General features: G+C 40.9%; 1 protein-coding gene and 1 pseudogene across 2 annotated transcripts in view; one reads left to right on the top strand and one right to left on the bottom strand.

Annotated features, from left to right (window-relative positions):
* The window catches only part of LANCL3 (LanC like 3), a 121,481-nt gene that overhangs the window by 18,849 nt on the left and 81,573 nt on the right, over positions 1-21,059 (top strand). The gene's annotated exons all lie outside the window — the stretch shown is intronic.
* Positions 7,184-7,430, bottom strand: LOC102414272 (annotated as a pseudogene).

The raw sequence follows: 21,059 nt of genomic DNA on the forward strand, positions 1-21,059 counted from the left end.
CAACTGTGACAGTAGAAAAAAATCTTTGCAAGTTCTCAAAAAAAAAAAAAAACCCACACATTTTTTTTTCTTTCAAAAGTGTAAGGCATAAGTAATTTTGCTTCACAGAATGTATTTAAAGAACTTACAGACCAGACGTTCCAAATGAAGCATCCACTGTCTGGAACACTGCAGGAGCTGGTAAAACATTTTTGAGGGAGGTCCATGGTGTTGGTGGAATGAACCAAGAAATAGGGAAGTATGAGATTTCAAAACCTGGAGCTCCAGTGCAGATGAGATCAGAAAACTTCGAGAGTGATGGTAAAGGACAGCCCAGAGTGAAGCTGGGTATCAAGTCTTGAAGGAAGCCTAAGTACTGAAGCAGAGCTACAGCCAGGATGATGCTAAGAGAAAAATAATAAAATAGAATGGGTGAATTACCTGATATGCTTGGCTGTACCTAGAGGAGTTATGCAAGTTTGTCGGAAAGTTAAGGTGTGAATTTGGTATAGACAAAATAGAAAACCAAACAATATAGAAAGAAAAGGAAGTTATCTTGCAGGGGGAAGTAGAGGGAGAAAGGAAATACTAATCATTGAACATGGTTTTGCTTAATGAATATTGATTTAACCTGATACTGTTTTGGTAAAAAAAAAAAAGATACAATTATCTTGGGTGTTTGGGAAAGGAAACGTATGTGTGGAGAGATTATAAGAGAGCTAAGTCTTCATCTTCCATGTTAGGAGATGAATAGATAACACCTTTAATGGAAAAGTCAAGAAATAGCTGTATAAGTGTATCATCTAATATTAAGATGAATAGCTTAAAAAAAAGGCAAAAAAATATTTTCAGCTTTTGCTGTGGATGAGGAGGAGTGGGACAGGAGCTTGATGTTATCTTAAGGAACTCCACTTTTTAAGTTATATACGTGTATTGGGTTGACCAGAAAGCTCATTTGGGTTTTCCCATAATGTGTTACGGAAATGTCTGAACAAACTTTTTGACCAACCTAATATTTCTTTGAGAAATATAAATACCAAGAACATAAGAGCTATTTTTCTTAATCTCACCTGTGCTTTTTAGCTGTGATTTCACCATATTCTCTTCTTCATAGTCTTATTCCTGCTTAGTGATTAACAAATGTTCTTAGAGAACATCTATGGAATATTACCTAATGATAGAAATAATGTCATTTATAGATAAATTTTGTCAGCATATTTCCTCATCAAAAGTGTGGCTTGATACATTCCTTATATTCTAATAAGTAATACTAAATTAGGATTTAATGACATTAGTTTGGCTGAATAGCTCTGTGTCATTTAAAATCTTCATATGGTGTAATTTAAATAGTTGTGCTTTTAAAAATATTGAGTAAAATAATGAATATCAGAGCTATATTTATTAAACTTCTACCCAGAAAGGAGGGGAGATTCCAGTTAAAATAATTACAAGTAAAAAGATAGATGGTTAGAATACAGTGAAGATTGGTGGAATCACATATATAAAGCAGAATAAGAATATAGTTGTTGTTTTTTTTCATGGCAGTGGCTCTAAGATGCTCCAAGATTCTATAATGCTTCCAAGTCATTGCAACCAGTGGTAACTAATAATTATATAGAACATTAAGTCAACTAACTACTTGTTACATAAACTGTCTCATTTAATTCTCACAATCTCTCTTCAAGTTAGATATTATTACTACTACATTTTCAGAACAGAAAATAGAAAACATTGCAGAGAGGTTGAGTAACTTCCCCACGAATGTAGGGTTGAGAAGTAGGATAATGATAACATTTATTGCCCAAGCAGGATACTTTTGGTGGGAACCAGCCAGTTAAGATTCTAAGACAAGAGAGAGAAACCAAGACTTACCTGTGGGATTTATGATCCCCAGTTGATAAGGGATTGAATCTTGTCTAGAATTCAGGTTCTTCTGCAAATTTGTGCTCTTTCTGCTGCCTTGGGCTAGTGGTACCCTTTGTTGTTCAGTTGCTCAGTTGTGTCTGACTCTGCAACCCCATGGACTGTGGCACACCAGGCTTCCCTGTCCTTCACCATCTCCTGGAGTTTGCTCAAACTCATGTCCATAGAGTCAGTGATGCCATCCAACCAGCTCATTCTTTTTTGCCGCTTTCTCCTCCTGCCCTCAATCTTTCACAGCATTAGGGTCTTTTCAGTGAGTCAGCTCTTTGCATCAGGTGAAAGTGAAAAGTGAAGTATTAGGTGCTCAGTCATGTCTGACTCTTTGCGATCCCATGGATTGTAGCCTGCCAGGCTCCTCTGTCCTTGAAATTCTTCAGGCAAGAACTCTGAAATGGGTTGCCATTTCCTTCTCCAGGGCATCTTCCCAACTGAGGGATTGAACCTGGGTCTCCTGCATTGCAGGCAAATTTTTTTTTTTATGGCCAAAGTGTTGGAGCTTCAGCTTCAGCATCAGTCCTTCCAATGAATGTTCAATCCTTTAGGATTGATGGGCTTTGATCTCTTGGCTGTAGAAGGGTGGTACCCTTCATGTTAAATGAAACTCCCCATTCCCTAAATATACCAATAAATGTTAACTGATGAGTGGCAAATAGTTGTTTCTGTTCATTGAGAGAACCCTCGAGGCAGTGGGTAGAGTGTCTGCATATCCATTCTGGAGTTTCAGGACCGAATCCGTTGCTGACTCCCACCCAAGATGCCACTTAGTAGCCTGAAAACTCAAAGAGAGGAAGTGTCTGGAAGGCATTCAGACACAGTTGACAAGTTCCCAAATAGAATATGATAGAAGAGAGAATTGGAGACAAGCATGGACAATTAAGTGTGAGGATGGAAGTGGATGGCCAACTGTGAGAAGGATCCTTAGCAGGAAGTGCCTAATACCACCTTTGTTCCCTGAGTTTCTTTTGTTACTTTTCTCACAAGCCTTTTTTCTCAACGGATCCCTTTCCTCAGCACTTCTGGCTGCCCTTTTGGGTGTACTGTTCACTGCACATTTCATGTTTGTTTCCATCCTACACATTTCCCAGAGAGCCTTGCTTGCAGCAAGACTGCAGCAGCTCTAAGCTCTTCATCTCCACTCCCTTTTCACTAATACTGATCTGAATAATAGGCAGACCTGGCAAACAGAAGATTCCTAATACATATTCACAGAAGAGAGGAAGGGATGCACATGAACTGTTTTTAATTTCACAAAACTAAATAATCCCCTTTATTGGAGTCTCAAGAAGGGACAGCCCACGTTTTAAAAGGAGCTCCTATCAAAATGTGTTTTAGCTTTTCTGGGTCTGACAGCAGAGCTACTTAGGATCTTGGGATGAAATATTTGGTCGACAGGTTACTTGGTTGGTCATGAATTCTGTCACATTTTCATACACCGTCAGCCTCATGACAGCCAGTGGATGGTAAAATTCTACCACTTTTACATTACAAAGTGAAAAATGTGCCCAGCTGATGACAGGTCAAAATGATCTGCTTGTGCATTTCTGTGCTGACACACAGAGCTCTCTCATTGTTAACGTTTAAGAGACCCTAAAGGAAACTCTATGTTTGGACTTGTATAGTTTCAGACATCTGAAATGATTTTTGTTTTTAAAATAATCTGTTACTTTTATATTCATGCAGCTGATAAAGTCTTGTTTATGTTTCTCAATCTTTATCTCCATCTGTTGAAAACTTATATTCACTTTTGATAAATTGAACACTGACAGATATAGATAATCAGTTGTTAAGAATTCCTTTTTTGTTTGGAAGGAATTACGCTGTCCTACACATAAGAACTTAATGTAGAAAACCGCTCCTTTAATTACATATTAAAATACCATTCCTCAAACAACTGTTAAAGTAAATATTTATGAATAAAAATATGTAGAGGAATAGAAGAATCAAAGCCAGTTTACAGTAAGTATGCTTTTACTACAGCTAAGAAATGAGTACCTCATCACGTCCTTCCTAGAGTGAATAAACAGATACCTGAAGAGATAATTAAATCAGAAATTAGAAGGAAGATGTACCCTCAGTATTTGTTTACAGCATACAATGATTTAATATTTCTTTTCATTTTAGATAGCATGAGCTTTTAATTAGGTGGTACACAGTATGGGACAGCTGTTTCTGACTCATACTATTGAATATTGACCAACATATAAACAACTCCCTATCAGTTTTTTTAGCAGTCAGAGGAAAGCCCCCAGTTCTTGGTGCAGGTAACTTATTAGAGATTCTAACTAAAACTACTATGTAAATGGCTTTTGACATTTAGCTTTCAAGCTTGAGGCATTTTTTTTTTTCATCAGGCAAGCTGTGTTCTACAAACCATTCAATATCACGGTAATCCAAGTCTATACCCCAACCAGTAATGCTGAAGAAGCTGAATGGTTCTGTGAAGACCTACAAGACCTTTTAGAACTAACACCCAAAAAAGATGTCCTTTTCATTACAGGGGACTGGAATGCAAAAGTAGGAGGTCAAGAAACACCTGGAGTAACAGGCAAATTTGGCCTTGGAGTACAGAATGAAGCAGGGCAAAGGCTAATAGAGCTTTGCAGAGAATGCACTGGTCATAGCAAACACCCTCTTCCAACAACACAAGAGAGGACTCTACACATGGACATCACCAGATGGTCAGTGCTGAAATCAGACTGATTATATTCTTTGCAACCAAAGATGGAAAAGCGGTATACAGTCAGCAAAAACAAGACCAGGAGCTGACTGTGGCTCAGATCATGAACTCCTTATTGCCAAATTCAGACTTAAATTGAAGAAAGTAGGGGAAACCACCAGACCATTCAGGTATGACCTAAATCAAATCCCTTACGATTATACAGTGGAAGTGACAAATAGATTCAAGGGATTAGATCTGATAGACAGAGTGCCTGATGAACTATGGAGGGAGGTTCATGACATTGTACAGGAGACAGGGATCAAGATCATCCCCATGGAAAAGAAATGCAAAAAAGCAAAATGGCTGTCTGAGGAGGCCTGACAAATAGCTATGAAAAGAAGAAAACCAAAAAGCAAAGGAGAAAAGGAAATATATACCCATTTGAATGCAGAGTTCCACAGAATAGCAAGGAGAGATAAGAAAGCCTTCCTCAGTGATCAATGCAAAGAAATAGAGGAAAATAATAGAATGGGAAAGACTAGAGATCTCTTCAAGAAAATCAGAGATACCAAGGGGATATTTCATGCAAAGATGGGCTCAATAAAGGACAGAAGTGGTATGGACCTAACAGAAGCAGAAGACATTAAGAAGAAGTGGCAAAAATACACAGGAGACCAATACGAAAAAGATCTTCACAACCCAGATAATCATGATGGTATGATCACTCACCTAGAGCCAGACATCCTGGAATATGAAGTCAAGTGGGCCTTAGGAATCATCACTACAAACAAAGCTAGTGGAGGTGATAGGGTTCCAGTTGAGCTATTTCAAATCCTAAAAGATGATGCTGTGAAAGTGCTGCACTTAATATGCCAGCAAATTTGGAAAACTCAGCAGTGGCCACAGGACTGGAAAAGGTCAGTTATCATTCCAATTGCAAAGAAAGGCAATGCCAAAGAATGCTCAAACTACCGCATAATTGCACTCATCTCACACGCTAGTAAAGTAATCCTCAAAATTCTCCAAGCCAGGCTTCAACAGTATGTGAACCATGAACTTCCAGATGATCAAGCTGGTTTTAGAAAAGGCAGAGGAACCAGAGATCAAATTGGCAACATCTATTAGATTATTGAAAAAGCAAGAGAATTCCATAAAAACATCTATTTCTGCTGTATTGACTATGCCAAAGCCTTTGACTGTGTGGATCACCACAAACTGGAAAATTCTTCAAGAGATGTTAATGCCAGACCACCTGACCTGGCTCTTGAGTAATCTGTGTGCAGGTCAGGAGGCAACAGTTAGAACTGGACATGGAACAACAGACTGGTTCCAAATAGGAAAAGGAGTACATCAAGGCTGTATATTGTCACCCTGCTTATTTAACTTATATGCAGAGTGCATCATGAGAAACACTGGGCTGGAAGAAGCACAAGCTGGAATCAAGATTGCCAGGAGAAATCTCAATTACCTCAGATATGCAGATGACACCACCCTAATGGCAGAAAGCGAAGAACTAAAGAGCCTCTTGATGAAAGTGAAAGAGGAGAGTGAAAAATTTGGCTTAAAGCTTCATATTCAGAAAACTAAGATCATGGCATCTGGTCCCGTCACATCATGGCAAATAGATGGGGAAACAATGGAAACCATAAGAGACTTTATTTTTGGGGGCTCCAAAATCACTGTGGATGGTGACTGCAGAAATTAAAGATACTTACTCCTTGAAAGGAAAGTTATGACCAACGTAGACAGAATATTGAAAAGCAGAGACATTACTTTGCCAACAGAGGTCCATCTAGTCAAGGCTATGGTTTTTCCAGTAGTCATGTATGGATGTGAGACTTGGACTATAAAGAAAGCTGAGTGCCAAAGAATTGATGCTTTTGAACTGTGGTATTGGAGAAGACTTTTGAGAGTTCCCTGGACTGCAAAGAGATCCAACCAGTCCATCCTAAAGGAAATCAGTCCCGAATATTCATTGGAAGGACTGATGTTGAAGCTGAAACTCCAATACTTTGGCCACCTGATGCGAAGAGCTCACTCATTTGAAAAGACCCTGCTGGCTAGGAAAGTTTGAAGGTGGGAGGAGAAGGGGACAACAGAGGATGAGATGGTTGGATGGCATCACCGACTCAATGGAGATGAGTTTGAGTAAACTCCGAGAGTTGGTGATGGACAGGGAGGCCTGGGGTGCTGCAGTCTATGGGATTGCAGAGTTGGACATGACTAAGTGATTGAACTGAACTGAAATTTAGCTTCCAGCGGAATCACCTTGGAAACCTTATTAAAACATGGGTCATTGTGCTTTACGTGGGTCTGGGGTAGAGTGAGAGAATTTGCACTTCTAAAAAGTTCCCAGATGATGCTGATGCTGCCATTCTAGGGACCACAATTCCAGAACCATTGCTCTAGACCACCATATTGCTGGAAGCAGAAAACTTGTCACCAGGGATTTCCAGCTTGGTCTGTAGAATGAAAAATCCTGATGGTCTTTTGGAAAGTTCCTGCTTCCAGTGATCACTTTTAAGATTTGTCTCTCTCTCTCTTTTTTTTGTTTTGTTTTGTTTTTGTATCCAAAACGTGTTTATTGGGATAGTTCCCCATTCTTCTTGATACAGAGTACTTTTAGTGCTGCTTCTGTCTGAAGGAGTATCCTTTGTAGCCTTGCTTTTCCTCCTGTAGGCTGGCAGAGGACAGCAGAGCAGCCAACACACAAAACTGCTGTTTGTGCATGGCTAAAGATGGTGGTGATGTTATAGCATCCTGGGCATTTCACATCCATGAAACAGGAATTGGGGCTCTGCAACAGGCTCTTCTTATGTTTCCTGTTGTCTTTTGGAGAGGGATACAGGAGATCCTTTGGGAGAGGCATGTTCTCATGGGGAGGTTGTCATTGCTGGAAAGCTTTTTTTCATTTCTTTTCTTTTCTTTTTTTTTTTTTTTGATGGGGACCAGTTTTGAAGCCTTTATTGAATTAGTTACAGTATTGCTTCTGCTCTTTTATGTTGGGCCCTAAGGTATGTGGGATCTTAGCTTCCCCATCAGGAATCAAACCTGCACCCACTGCATTGAAAGGTGAATTCTTAACTGCTAGTTTTCCAGGGAAGTCCCATTTTTTTTTTTTTTTTTGAAGATTGTATTTGTTTAGAGAAGTTTTAGTTTCACTGGAAAATTGAGAGGAAAATACAGATTTCTGCACAGACTCCCTGCCCTCACATGTATAGCCTCAACCATTATCAACATTCCTCACTTGAATGGTGCATTTGTTACAACTGATGAAACAACATTGCCACATCATAATCACCCAAAGTCCATAGTTTACATTTTGGTCACTCTTAGTTCACAATATCTTTCATGATTTCACTTTGTATGTCGTATTCTGTTATTTCTGCAGTATCTCATTGATATTCAGTGTGGGAGGGAATTACACTTTTGTTTTAAATGAATTCTTTATAACTTCTCTAAACTTCATTTGTTTAATCTCCATTCCGTGGTGCACTGTTCAGAACATCACTGGCTTTCAGGGCTGTCACATTCAGTGTAGATGGCAAGATACTGATATATGTAATCATGTTTGATATTCACCCTCTCCTTACAAGAGCAAATGGACATTTTCTTTTTTAAGTGAATTGGTGCTATGATTAGGTATAAATAAGCTCCCAGTTTTTTGGATAATACCATTGACAATCCATTGACAGCATTCTTGGGTCTGATCAAATAGCACCAATGCCCAGAATAACCATTTCCAGTGGTATAAACCAGACCGCACACCAGACTTCTGAGTTATTTGTGTTGCCTTGTTGAGGTGACAGAGGGAAGCATCTTTATGAAAAATCGCTATCGTATATCCATTGTGTAGTCACAGCAACAACTCTCGTTATCACTGTCATCTTGAAGAATATATATTAACCTCAGAGACCTTGATAAATGACCCTTTAGGGGGAAATTAATATCTTTAGGCGAGTCAAATATATTAATCATTGGTGCCACGGACAGAGTAAATTTCCTTCTTGCTGCTGTGGCAAATACTGTAAATCCTTGCAAGGTCCACAGGCAACATTTATGGCCTTCTAAATACTGAGCAATGCCTGCCATTCACTGGAATGGGAATAAGTAACATCTCCTGACTTCAGGTGTTCTAACATGTTAGGAAAATTGTCAAAACCAGTGCTTCTCAAGTTGTAATGTACCTGAATCACCTGGAGAACCTATTGAAGATCTGGGGCTTTCCCTGGTGGTCCTGCAGTTAAGAATCCACCTGCCAGTGCAGGGGACGTGGTTCAATCCCTGGTCGAGGAAGATCCCACTGAGCCCATGATCCACAACAAGAGAAGCCCACACTCGCTGCCACTAGAGAAAGCCTGCATGCAGCAGCGAAGACCCAGCACGGCCAAAAATAATATGTGGGATGAGACCTAAGATTCTGCATTTCTTAGAAATTGTAGGTGGTGCCAGTGTTCCACTGAGTGGTCCTTTGCTCAACACTTTTGAACCACCTGCTTGCATAGAGCATCCTTTCTTATAGCCTAGCAAGTCCGGTAGGAGAAGGCAATGGCAACCCACTCCAGTACTCTTGCCTGGAAAATCCCATGGACAGAGGAGCCTGGTAGGCTCCAGTCCATGGGGTCACTAAGAGTCAGACACGACTGAGTGACTTCACTTTCACTCTTCACTTTCATGCATTGGAGAAGGTAATGGCAACCCACTCCAGTGTTCTTGCCTAGAGAATACCAGGGATGGGGGAGCCTGGTGGGCTGCACAGAGTCTGACATGACTGAAGCGACTTAGCAGCAGCAGCAGCAAGTCCGGTACTGGTATAGCTCTTCACCCAGAAGCTCAGTCTGGTCACCTAAACACGTTGCCCTCTTCTTGACGTTCTTTTAGTAAAAACATTTCTGCTTACTCTGTGGACAAGATTCATATTGGCAACTATTGCTTTTATGTCTGTGTCCTTTAAGAACTTTTTACCTTGGTTGTTAGGTCAACTTCATTTTCATCAGAAAATGCTGTTGGTACACAGGGTTATTGTTACCATCTTTCTAAATTCCATATATATGCGTTAGTATACTGTACAGCAAAAGAGACACTGATGTATGGAACAGTCTTATGGACTCTGAGAGAGGGAGAGGGTGGGAAGATTTGGGAGAATGGCATTGAAACATGTAAAATATCATGTATGAAATGAGTTGCCAGTCCAGGTTCGATGCACGATACTGGATGCTTGGGGCTGGTGCACTGGGACGACCCAGAGGGATGGAATGGGGAGGGAGGAGGGAGGAGGGTTCAGGATGGGGAACACATGTATACCTGTGGCGGATTCATTTTGATATTTGGCAACACTAATACAGTTATGTAAAGTTTAAAAATAAAATAAAATTAAAAAAAAAAAAAAAAAGAAAATGCTGTTGGGGGAATTCCTTGATTTTCCAGTGGTTAGGAGCACAGATTTTATCTGTGGTCAAGGAACTAAGATCCTGCAATCCTCACAGCGCTGCCAAAAAAAATTGCTGTTGGGGGAAGAGTTGTCGTGAATGTCCGATTAAAGGTAATTCCATAACACCGTGTTGTTGTTTGGTTGCTAAGGTGTGTCCAACTCTTTTGTGGCAACCCCATGGACTGTAGCCCACCAAGCTCTTCTGTCCATGGGATTTCCCAGGCAAGAGTAGTAGAGTGGGTTGCCATTCCCATCTCCAGGGGATCTTCCCGACCCAGGGATCAAACTCAGGTCTCCTGCATTTCAGGCAGATTCTTTACCACTGAGCCACCAGGGAAGCCGCATAGGATTGTATGAGAGAGGCAAACCCCAAATTCCAAGGAGAGACTTATGATGCAAGCTCTGTGCTATGCCATTTAATGATGTTCTCGGAAGACCATAGCTTTCCTTTGTGAACTTCAGCTTGTGATCAGTGATCACTGGTGCATGACGCCAAGTACAGCTTTAATAAAATGGTTTCATTGCTGGCTTTGGTCTTGGGTGAAACAGGAGTGATGAAAGATACTGTTAGAGCCTGTATGGAGCCATCACTCAAATGGTTCTATTCCCAAGGAACAGACAAATTACTGTAACCTAACAGGGATTATTTTAAACAATGAAATCTGCTCAGATCTGAGGGTGGAAGCTGGATTCCTTTCCTGGCTTAATATATCTGTTACCAGTGCTGTTAGCTGTAGCTGATTGAAAACCTGACTATGGTGGTTTCAACAGATTGTTGTTGTTGTTGTTCTGTCGTTCAGTCATGTCCAACTCTTTGTGATGCCGTAGACTGCAGCATGCCAGTCTTCCCTGACCTTCGCCGTCTCCCAGCGTTTGCTCAAACACATGTCCATTGAGTCGGTGATGGCGTCCAGCCATCGCATCCTCTGTCACCCGCTTCTCTTCCTGCCTTCAATCTTTCCCAGCATCAGGGTCTTTTCCAGTGAGTCAGCTCTTCACATCAGGCAGCCAAAGGACTGATGCTGAAGGCTTCAGCATCAGTCATTCCAATGAATATTCAGGGTTGATTTTCTTTAGGATTGACTAATTGGATCTCCTTGCAGTCCAAGGGACTCTCAGGAGTCTTCTCCAACACCACAGTTTGAAAGCATCATTTCTTCAGTGCTCAGCCGTCTTTATGGTCCAACTTTCACATCTGTACATGACTAGAAAAACCGTAGATTTGACTATACAGACCTTTGTTGGCAAAGTGATGTCTGTGCTTTTTAATACACTGTATTCTAACATATAGAGAGGTCTGCCATCGGATGGCTGCTGGTATTGGTACAATGAGTTGGTGATGTCAGGGACTTTCCCAGGTCATGGTTACAGAATCCATGGGAAAGGTCCAGATACCATGTTTACATTCAAGATAGGAAGCAGAGAAAAGGCTGTGCTGAGTATGTCTCCACTGATCAGGGAAGCAAAAGCTGTCCAAGACATTTCCAAATTTCTCCTTGTATCTGTTGACCAGGAGTGTTGTATGGCCACACACGGGAGACTAGGAAAGCTTGCCTTTATCTAGGCCACCTTGAAAACTGCTGGGGTTCTGAAGGGAGAAATGGATATTGGGTAGGCAACTAACTAAATTTCCCTGCCTCTATTATTCAACTTTGCTCTTTTTTTTCCCCCTGCAGAATCCAATATTCAGTACTAGGAAAGAGAGTGAGTGTCTGCTGCAGGTAGGGGATGGGTTTGGCAGAGGGAAGAAGCAAAGGTCAGCCTTTCAACGTCCAAACTCCATTTCCCCCCAGTGAGATAAGTATACAGATTGGGTTTTGAAGGCACAAACTGCACCTAAAATCAAGAGGAAAGATAAACGGACATCACACTGTGCACACAGAGTAGTTTGGAAATTCAACAACGGAATTTCCAAAGTCATAAATATGGTGTTACCCCTTATCCTGCAATGTCATTAGACAGTTCAAGTGTTAAACAGCTTGTGTTGTCAGCTTAGTGAATCCCTAATGATTTTGAAAGAAGACCTTGTAGTATTAATTATCATTAGTCTGCCTCTCTGGACACCCAGATTCTTGATAAGGAGCAGTTGATAAGGTCTTTTGATAAAGAATGAAGCAGCATAGAACGTGAACATCTTGGGGGTATTACATTCCTTTTAAAAATGCCCTTTAGACATTGACTCTTAAATAATGAGGGTCTTTCCAATGCTATTACTATATACTTCCTGTTGATTTTTAGATGAAGTTTTGCATCAATTAGAGTTAATTAGACCTGCATTAGATTAGGGTTTTGCCCACTGTGGAGCTGGATAACTGCTTTTTGCTGCTGCTTCTTCATTTAACCTTATTAAAATAATTTAGTTGCTAGGAGTTCATTCTTCTTTTAAAGAGGAAAGAAAATACAGTTTGGTAGGTGACAGAATGATGTATTTCTCTTTTTTGATTAAAAACTGTGTGTGTATGGTCAAGATCAGGCTTTTCAGCTTGGCTTTGTAACATTTTGAAGGTGATTGCTTTGTTTAATCCTCTGACTCTGCTTTATGCCTCTGAATTAGCTCGTACATTTTTATCTGTAACCTGGTCACTGGATGAAAGGGAATGATGATTTCTCCATTGTGCAGATTTCAGAATTTGGAGGGGAAAAGTGTGATAAAAGACAACTTTGCATTTTGTTTCATCTGCGTAAAGGATATAGAAGTGTTTCATGGATTCCCATAGAAAGTCTGGCAGAAGATGGAGGTTGGAAAGAGAGATGGATGGGCTTCTTTTGCTGTGTCTTTAAACAGGAGATTAGTTATTCCAGAGAATTTCCTTTTGCCCTTTCCAAAATGAATGCAGAATAGCTTGTGTCAGGGTCTAAAGGCCGGTTGGGGTCCTGGTGGGATTGTGTGGCAGAGATGAGACAAAGAGTTTTAGGATTTTTCACAAGAACCTCCTGGTAGATGGCCTGAACTCACTCACCCTTGGAGAAGTGAACATCACAGTGCTGGGCACTCACTTCACATGGGTGCCTCTAACCTTATTGACAGACTTGTAAGCATGACTCTCTCTTTTGTGTTGGCCTAGAATTTGGAACCTGTTTCCATCGTAGCATTTGACACTTTGTGTCCTGAGTTCTGACAGGGCTGAGAAGATTTCTTTCTTTCTTTTTTGTTAAGATTTTCTTTTTTTGATGTGGACCATTTTTGAAGTCTTTATTGAATTTGTTACAATATTGCTTCTGTTTTCTGTTTTGGATTTTTGGCCCTGAGGCACGTGGGATCCTAGCTCCCTGACCAGGGATCGAACCCACACTCCCTACATTGGAGGGAAAGTTTTAACCACTGGACCCCCAGAGAAGTCCCTGAGAGCTCTTTGAGGGCAGACCAAGACCTCAGAATCCAGAGGACAAGGAGTGTGTTCTGTCTTGCTTTTCACAGTACATGGTACCAAGTAAATGGATGCAAGATTGAAGCAGCCCACTGCAGTGTTTCAATGTGAGTTTGTCTCTCATTTCATGATCCTTATTTTCATGGGGACATTAGGTCTGCTTTCACTCTACTTCTTTGACTGGTGTCTAGAGAGTTCTTGGTATGGATTTAAAAGGCACTTGAGGGGGGTGGTCCTAAGATAATGGAGGAATAGGATGGGAGACCACTTTCTCCCCCATAAATTCATCAAAAGAACATTTGAACACTGAGTAAATTCCACAGAACAACTTCTGAATGCTGGCAGAGGATATCAGGCACCCAGAAAAGCAGCCCATTGTCTTCTAAAGGAAGTAGGAAAAATATAAAAGATAAAAAGAGAGACAAAAGAGATAGGGATGGAGATCTGTCCCAGGAAGGGAGTCTTAAAAAAGAGAGAAGTTTCCAGACACCAGGAAACACTCTCACTGGCAAGTCTGTGGTGAGCCTTGGAACCACAGAGGGCAACATAACCGGGAGAAAAAATAAATAAATAATTAAAACCCACAGATTACGTGCCCAACGATAACTCCCAGTAGAGAAGCAGCACAGACACCCGCAGACGCCTGCATCCACCACTAGCAAGTGGGGGCTGGGCAGTGAGGCGCAGGCTGCATTGCTTACAGTAAGGACTGGGCCTGAATGCCCCGAGGGCAATCTGAGGGAACTAACTTGAGATAGCAAACCATACTGTGGGATAGCTACCCTGCGAAAAGCCCTAACCTAAGACACCTCCAGGCCCACTCACAGAACAAAGGACTGAACAGAGCTAGCCGGCTGCGGACCGGCACATCCCCCTCTGGAGACAGGCAGGCAAGGGCAGCCAGAGCCAGAAGGGGGCGGCCGCGATTATCTACCAAACTGCAAGCAGCCTTCGTTGCTAACCAAGACTTCTTGGGATTCTGGACGGTCGACATCCACCCGAGAAGGTGCACTGGTTGTACACCCAGAAAACTGAGCGGCAGAGAAGTGGGAGGCGATAAGTCGCAGCAACTGCGCTCACCAAACAACTGGTCACCTGAGCTGCTCAGACCTGGGAAGGGCTCAAAACGCTGGCCCAACCTAGTTTGCGCCTCTGAGGAGTACCTGAGTACCTGAACCTGAGTGGCTTAGACCTGGGAAGTGCATGCAGCCCAGGGCCAGCCTCAGACAGTTCCCAGTAGAGCAACCTAGAGCCTAAGCAGTGTAGACAGGGAAAGCATACACGCCGTGAGTGGGGGCAAACCCAGTGTGGCTGAGACACTGCGAGCTCTCCCCACAGATGCCAGTGTTATTTGTTTGCAGCGTCTCTCCCTCCCCACAGCACAACTGAGCAAGTGAGCCTAAAAAAGTGTCCACCACCGCCCCCTTGTGTCAGGGTGGAAATCAGACACTGAAGAGACCAGCAAACAGCAGAATCTAAAACAGGGAACTACCTTGGAAGTGACAGATGGAGAAGTCTTGAGGCTACTGTAAGAACAAGACTGAAAACCAGAGGCAGAAGGCTTAAGTCCAAATCCTGAGAACACCAGAAAACTCCTGACTCCAGGGAACATTAATTGATAGGAGCTCATCAAACGCCTCCATACCTACACTGAAACCAAGCACCACCCAAGGGCCAACAAGTCCCAGAGCAAGACATACCACGCAAATTCTCCAGCAACACAGGAACATAGCCCTGAGCTTCAATATACAGGCTGCCCAAAGTCACTCCAAACCCATTGACATCTCATAACTCATTACTGGACACTTCATTGTACTCCAGAAAGAAGAAATCCAGCTCCACCCACCAGAACACCGAAACAAGGTTCCCTAACCAGGAAACCTTGACAAGCCACCCGTCCAACCACACCCATAGCCAGGAAACTCCACAATAAAGAGAACTCCAAAAACTGCCAGAATATGGAAAGGCTACCCCAAACACAAGATGAAGAGGCAGAGAAATACCCAGCAGGTAAAGGAACAGGATAAATGCCCACCAAACCAAACAAAAGAGGAAGAGATAGGAAATCTACCTGATAAATAATTCCAAATGATGATAGTGAAAATGATCCAAAATACTGAAAACAAAATGGAGTTACAGATAAATAGCCTGGAGACAAGGATTGAGAAGATGCAAGAAAGGTTTAACAAGGACCTAGAAGAAATAAAAAAGAGTCAATATATAATGAATAGTGCAATAAATGAGATTAAAAACACTCTGCAGGGAACCAACAGTAGAATAACGGAGGCAGAAGATAGGATAAGTGAGGTAGAAGAATGGTAGAAATAAATGAAACAGGAAAAAAGAAAAACGAATTAAAAGAAATCAGGACAATCTCAGAGACATCTGGGACAATGTTAAACACCCCAACATTCGAATCATAAGAATCCCAGAAGAAGACAAAAAGAAAGACCATGAGAAAATACTTGAGGAGATAATAGTTGAAAACGTCCCTAAAAAGGGGGAGGAAATAACCACCCAAGTCCAAGAAACCCAGAGAGTCCCAAACAGGATAAACCCAAGGCAAAACACCCCAAGACACATATTAATCAAATTAACAAAGATCAAACACAAACAACAAATATTAAAACGCAGCAAGGGAAAAAACAACAAATAATACACAAGGGGATTCCCATAAGGATAACAGCTGATCTTTCAATAGAAACTCTTCAGGCCAGGAGGGAATGGCAGGACATACTTAAAGTGATGAAAGAAAATAACCTACAGCCCAGATTACTGTACCCAGAAAGGATCTCATTCAAATATGAGGGAGAAATCAAAAGCTTTACAGACAAGCAAAAGCTGAGAGAATTCAGCACCACCAAACCAGCTCTCCAACAAATGCTAAAGGATCTTCTCTAGACAGGAAACACAGAAAGGGTGTATAAACTCGAACCCAAAACAATAAAGTAAATGGCAATAGGATCATCAGATCAGATCAGATCAGTCGCTCAGTCATGTCCGACTCTTTGCGACCCCATGAATCGCAACACGCCAGGCCTCCCTATCCATCACCAACTCCCAGAGTTCACTCAGACTTACGTCCATCGAGTCAGTGATGCCATCCAGCCATCTCATCCTCTGTCGTCCCCTTCTCCTCATGCCCCCATCCCTCCCAGCATCAGAGTCTTTTCCAATGAGTCAACTCTTCACATGAGGTGGCCAAAGTACTGGAGTTTCAGCTTTAGCATCATTCCTTCCAAAGAAATCCCAGGGCTGATTTCCTTCAGAATGGACTGGTTGGATCTCCTTGCAGTCCAAGGGACTCTCAAGAGTCTTCTCCAACACCACAGTTCAAAAGCATCAATTCTTTGGTGCTATACTTATCAATAATTACCTTAAATGTAAATGGGTTGAATGCCCCAACCAAAAGACAAAGACTGGCTGAACGGAAATGGAAACAAGAACCCTATATATGTTGTCTACAAGAGACCCACCTCAAAACAAGGGACACATACAGACTGAAAGTGAAGGGCTGGAAAAAGATATTCCATGCAAATAGAGACCAAAAGAAAGCAGGAGTAGCAATACTCATATCAGATAAAATAGACTTTAAAACAAAGGCTCTGAAAAGAGACAAAGAAGGACACTACATAATGATCAAAGGATCAATCCAAGAAGAAGATATAACAATTATAAATATATATTCACCCAACATAGGAGCACCATAATATGTAAGACAAATGCTAACAAGTATGAAAGGGGAAATTAACAATAACACAATAATAGTGGGAGACTTTAATACCCCACTCACACCTATGGATAGATCAACTAAACAGAAAATTAACAAGGAAACACAAACTTTAAATGATACAATAGGCCAGTTAGATCTACCTGATATCTATAGGACATTTCACCCCAACACAATGAATTTCACCTTTTTCCCAAGCCAACATGGAACCTTCTCCAGGATAGATCACATTCTGGGCCATAAATCTAGCCTTGGTAAATTCAAAAAAATTGAAATCATTCCAAGCATCTTTTCTGACCACAATGCAGACAGATTAGATCTCTTACAGGAGAAAAACTATTAAAAATTCCAACATATGGAGGCTGAACAACACGCTGCTGAATAACCAACAAATCACAGAAGAAATCAAAAAAGAAATCAAAGTATGCATAGAAATGAATGAAAACAAAAACACAACAACCCAAATCCTGTGGGACACTGTAAAAGCAGTGCTAAGGGGAAAGCTCATAGCAATACAGGCATAACTCAAGAAATAAGAAAAAAGTCAAATAAATAACCAAACTCTACACCTAAAGCAAGTAGAAAAGGAAGAAATGAAGAACCCCAGGGTTAGTTGAAAGAAATAAATCTTAAAAATTAGGGCAGAAATAAATGCAAAAGAAAGAAAAGAGACCATAGCAAAAACCAACAAAGCCAAAAGCTGGTTCTTTGAGAGGATAAATAAAATTGACAAACCATTAGCCAGACTCATCAAGAAACAAAGGGAGAAAAATCAAACCAATAAAATTAGAAATGAAATGGAGAGATCACAACAGACAACACAGAAATACAAAGGATCATAAGAGACTACTATCAGCGATTATATGCCAATAAAATGGACAACTTGGAAGAAATGGACAAATTCTTAGAAAAGTACAACTTTCCAAAACTGAACCAGGAAGAAATAGAAAATCATAAAAGACCCATCACAAGCACAGAAATTGAGACTGTAATCAGAAAGCTTCCAGCAAACAAAAGCCCAGGTCCAGACGGCTTCACAGCTGAATTCTACCAAAAATTTAGAGAAGAGCTAACACCTATCCTACTCAAACTCTTCCAGAAAATTTCAGAGGAAGGTAAACTTACAAACTCATTCTATGAGGCCACCATCACCCTAATACCAAAACCTGACAAAGATGCCACAAACAAAGAAAACTATAGGCCAATATCACTGATGAACATAGATGCAAAAATCCTTAACAAAATTCTAGCAATCAGAATCCAACAACACATTAAAAAGATCATACATCATGACCAAGTGGGCTTTATCCCAGGGATTCAAGGATTCTTCAGTATCTGCAAATGAATCAATGTAATACACCATTAACAAATTGAAAAATAAAAACCATATGATTATCTCAATAGATGCAGAGAAAGCCTTTGACAAAATTCAACATCCATTTATGATAAAAACCCTCCAGAAAGCAGGAATAGAAGGAACATACCTCAACATAATAAAAGCTATATATGACAAACCCACAGCAAACATTATCCTCAATGGTGAAAAATTGAAAGCACTTCCCCTAAAGTCAGGAACAAGACAAGAGTGCCCACTCTCACCACTACTATTCAACATCATTTTGGAAGTTTTGGCTACAGCAATCAGAGCAGAAAAAAGAAATAAAAGAAATCCAAATTGGAAAAGAAGAAATAAAACTCTCACTGTTTGCAGATGACATGATCCTCTACATAGAAAACCCTAAAGACGACCAGAAAATTACTAGACCTAATCAATGAATATAGTAAAGCTGCAGGATATAAAATCAACACACAGAAATCCCTTGCATTCCTATACACAAATAATGAGAAAATAGAAAGAGAAATTAAGGAAACAATTCCATTCACCATTGCAACGAAAAGAATAAAATACTTAGGGATATATCTACCTAAAGAAACAAAAGACCTATATATAGAAAACTATAAAACACTGGTGAAAGAAATCAAAGAGGACACTAATAGATGGAGAAATATACCGTGTTCATGGATCAGAAGAATCAATATAGTGAAAATGAGTATACTACCCAAAGTAATCTATAGATTCAATGCAATCCCTATCAAGCTACCACAGAGCTAGAACAAATAATTTCACAATTTGTATGGAAATCCAAAAAACCTCGAATAGCCAAAGCAATCTTGAGAAAGAAGAATGGAACTGGAGGAATCAATCTGCCTGACTTCAGGCTGTACTACAAAGCCACAGTCATCAAGACAGTATGGTACTGGCACAAAGACAGAAATATAGATCAATGGAACAAAATAGAAAGCCCAGAGATAAATCCACGCATCTATGGACACCTTTGGAGGAGGCAATGGCACCCTACTCCAGTACTCATGCCTGGAAAATCCCATGGACGGAGGAGCCTAGTGGGCTATAGTCCATGGGGTCGCAAAGAGTCAGACATGACTGAGCGACCTCACTTTCTCTTTTCACTGTCATGCATTGGAGAAGGAAATGGCAACCCACTCCAGTGTTCTTGCCTGGAGAATCCCAGGGACGGGGGAGCCTGGTGGGCTGCCGTCTATGTGGTCACACAGAGTCGGACATGACTGACGTGACTTAGCAGCAGCAGCATGGACACCTTATCTTTGACAAAGGAGGCAAGAATATACAATGGAGAAAAGACAATCTCTTTAACAAGTGGTGCTGGGAAAACTTGTCAACCGCTTGTAAAAGAATGAAACTAGAACACTTTCTAACACCATACACAAAAATAAACTCAAAATGGATTAAAGATCTAAACATAAGACCAGAAACTATAAAACTCCTAGAGGAAAACATAGGCAAAACACTCTCCGACATAAATCACAGCAGGATCCTCTATGACCCACCTCCCAGAATATTGGAAATAAAAGCAAAAATAAACAAATGGGACCTAATTAAACTTAAAAGCTTCTGCACAGCAAAGGAAACTATAAGCAAGGTGAAAAGACAGCCTTCAGAATGGGAGAAAATAATAGCAAATGAAGCAACTGACAAAGAATTAGTCTCAAAAATATACAAGCAACTCCTGCAGCTCAATTCCAGAAAAATAAATGACCCAATCAAAAAATGGGCCAAAGAACTAAATAGACATTTCTCCAAAGAAGACATACAGATGGCTAACAAACACATGAAAAGATGCTCAACATCACTCATTATCAGAGATATGCAAATCAAAACCACAATGAGGTACCATTTCATGCCAGCCAGAATGGCTGCTATCCAAAAGTCTACAAGCAATAAGTGCTGGATAGGGTGTGGAGAAAAGGGAACCCTCTTACACTGTTGGTGGGAATGCAAACTAGTACAGCCACTATGGAGAACAGTGTGGAGATTCCTTGAAAAACTGGAAATAGAACTGCCATACGACCCAACAATCCCACTGCTGGGCATACACACCAAGGAAACTAGAATTGAAAGAGACACATGTACCCCAGCATTCATCACAGCACTGTTTATAATAGCCAGGACATGGAAGCAACCTAGATGTCCATCAGCAGATGAATGGATAAGAAAGATGTGGTACATATACATAATGGAGTATTACTCAGCCATTAAAAAGAATACATTTGAATCAGTTCTAAGGAGGTGGATTAAACTGGAGCCTATTATCCTGAGTGAAGTAGGCCAGAAAGAAAAACACCAATACAGTATAATAATGCATATATATGGAATTTAGAAAGATGGTAACGATAACCCTGTATGCGAGACAGCAAAAGAGACACAGATGTATAGAACAGTCTGTGGGAGAGGGCGAGGGTGGGATGATTTGGAAGAATGGCATTGAAACATGTATAATATCATATAAGAAATGATTCACCAGTCCAGGTTCAATGCATGATACAAGATGCTCAGGGCTGGTGCAGTGGGATGACCCAGAGGGATGGTATGGGGAGGGAGGTGGGAGGGTGGTTCAGGATGGGGAACACATGTACACCTGTGGCGGATTC

Source organism: Bubalus bubalis, chromosome X (genome assembly GCF_019923935.1).
Source record: "Bubalus bubalis isolate 160015118507 breed Murrah chromosome X, NDDB_SH_1, whole genome shotgun sequence".
Classification (NCBI taxonomy): Eukaryota; Metazoa; Chordata; class Mammalia; order Artiodactyla; family Bovidae; genus Bubalus; species Bubalus bubalis.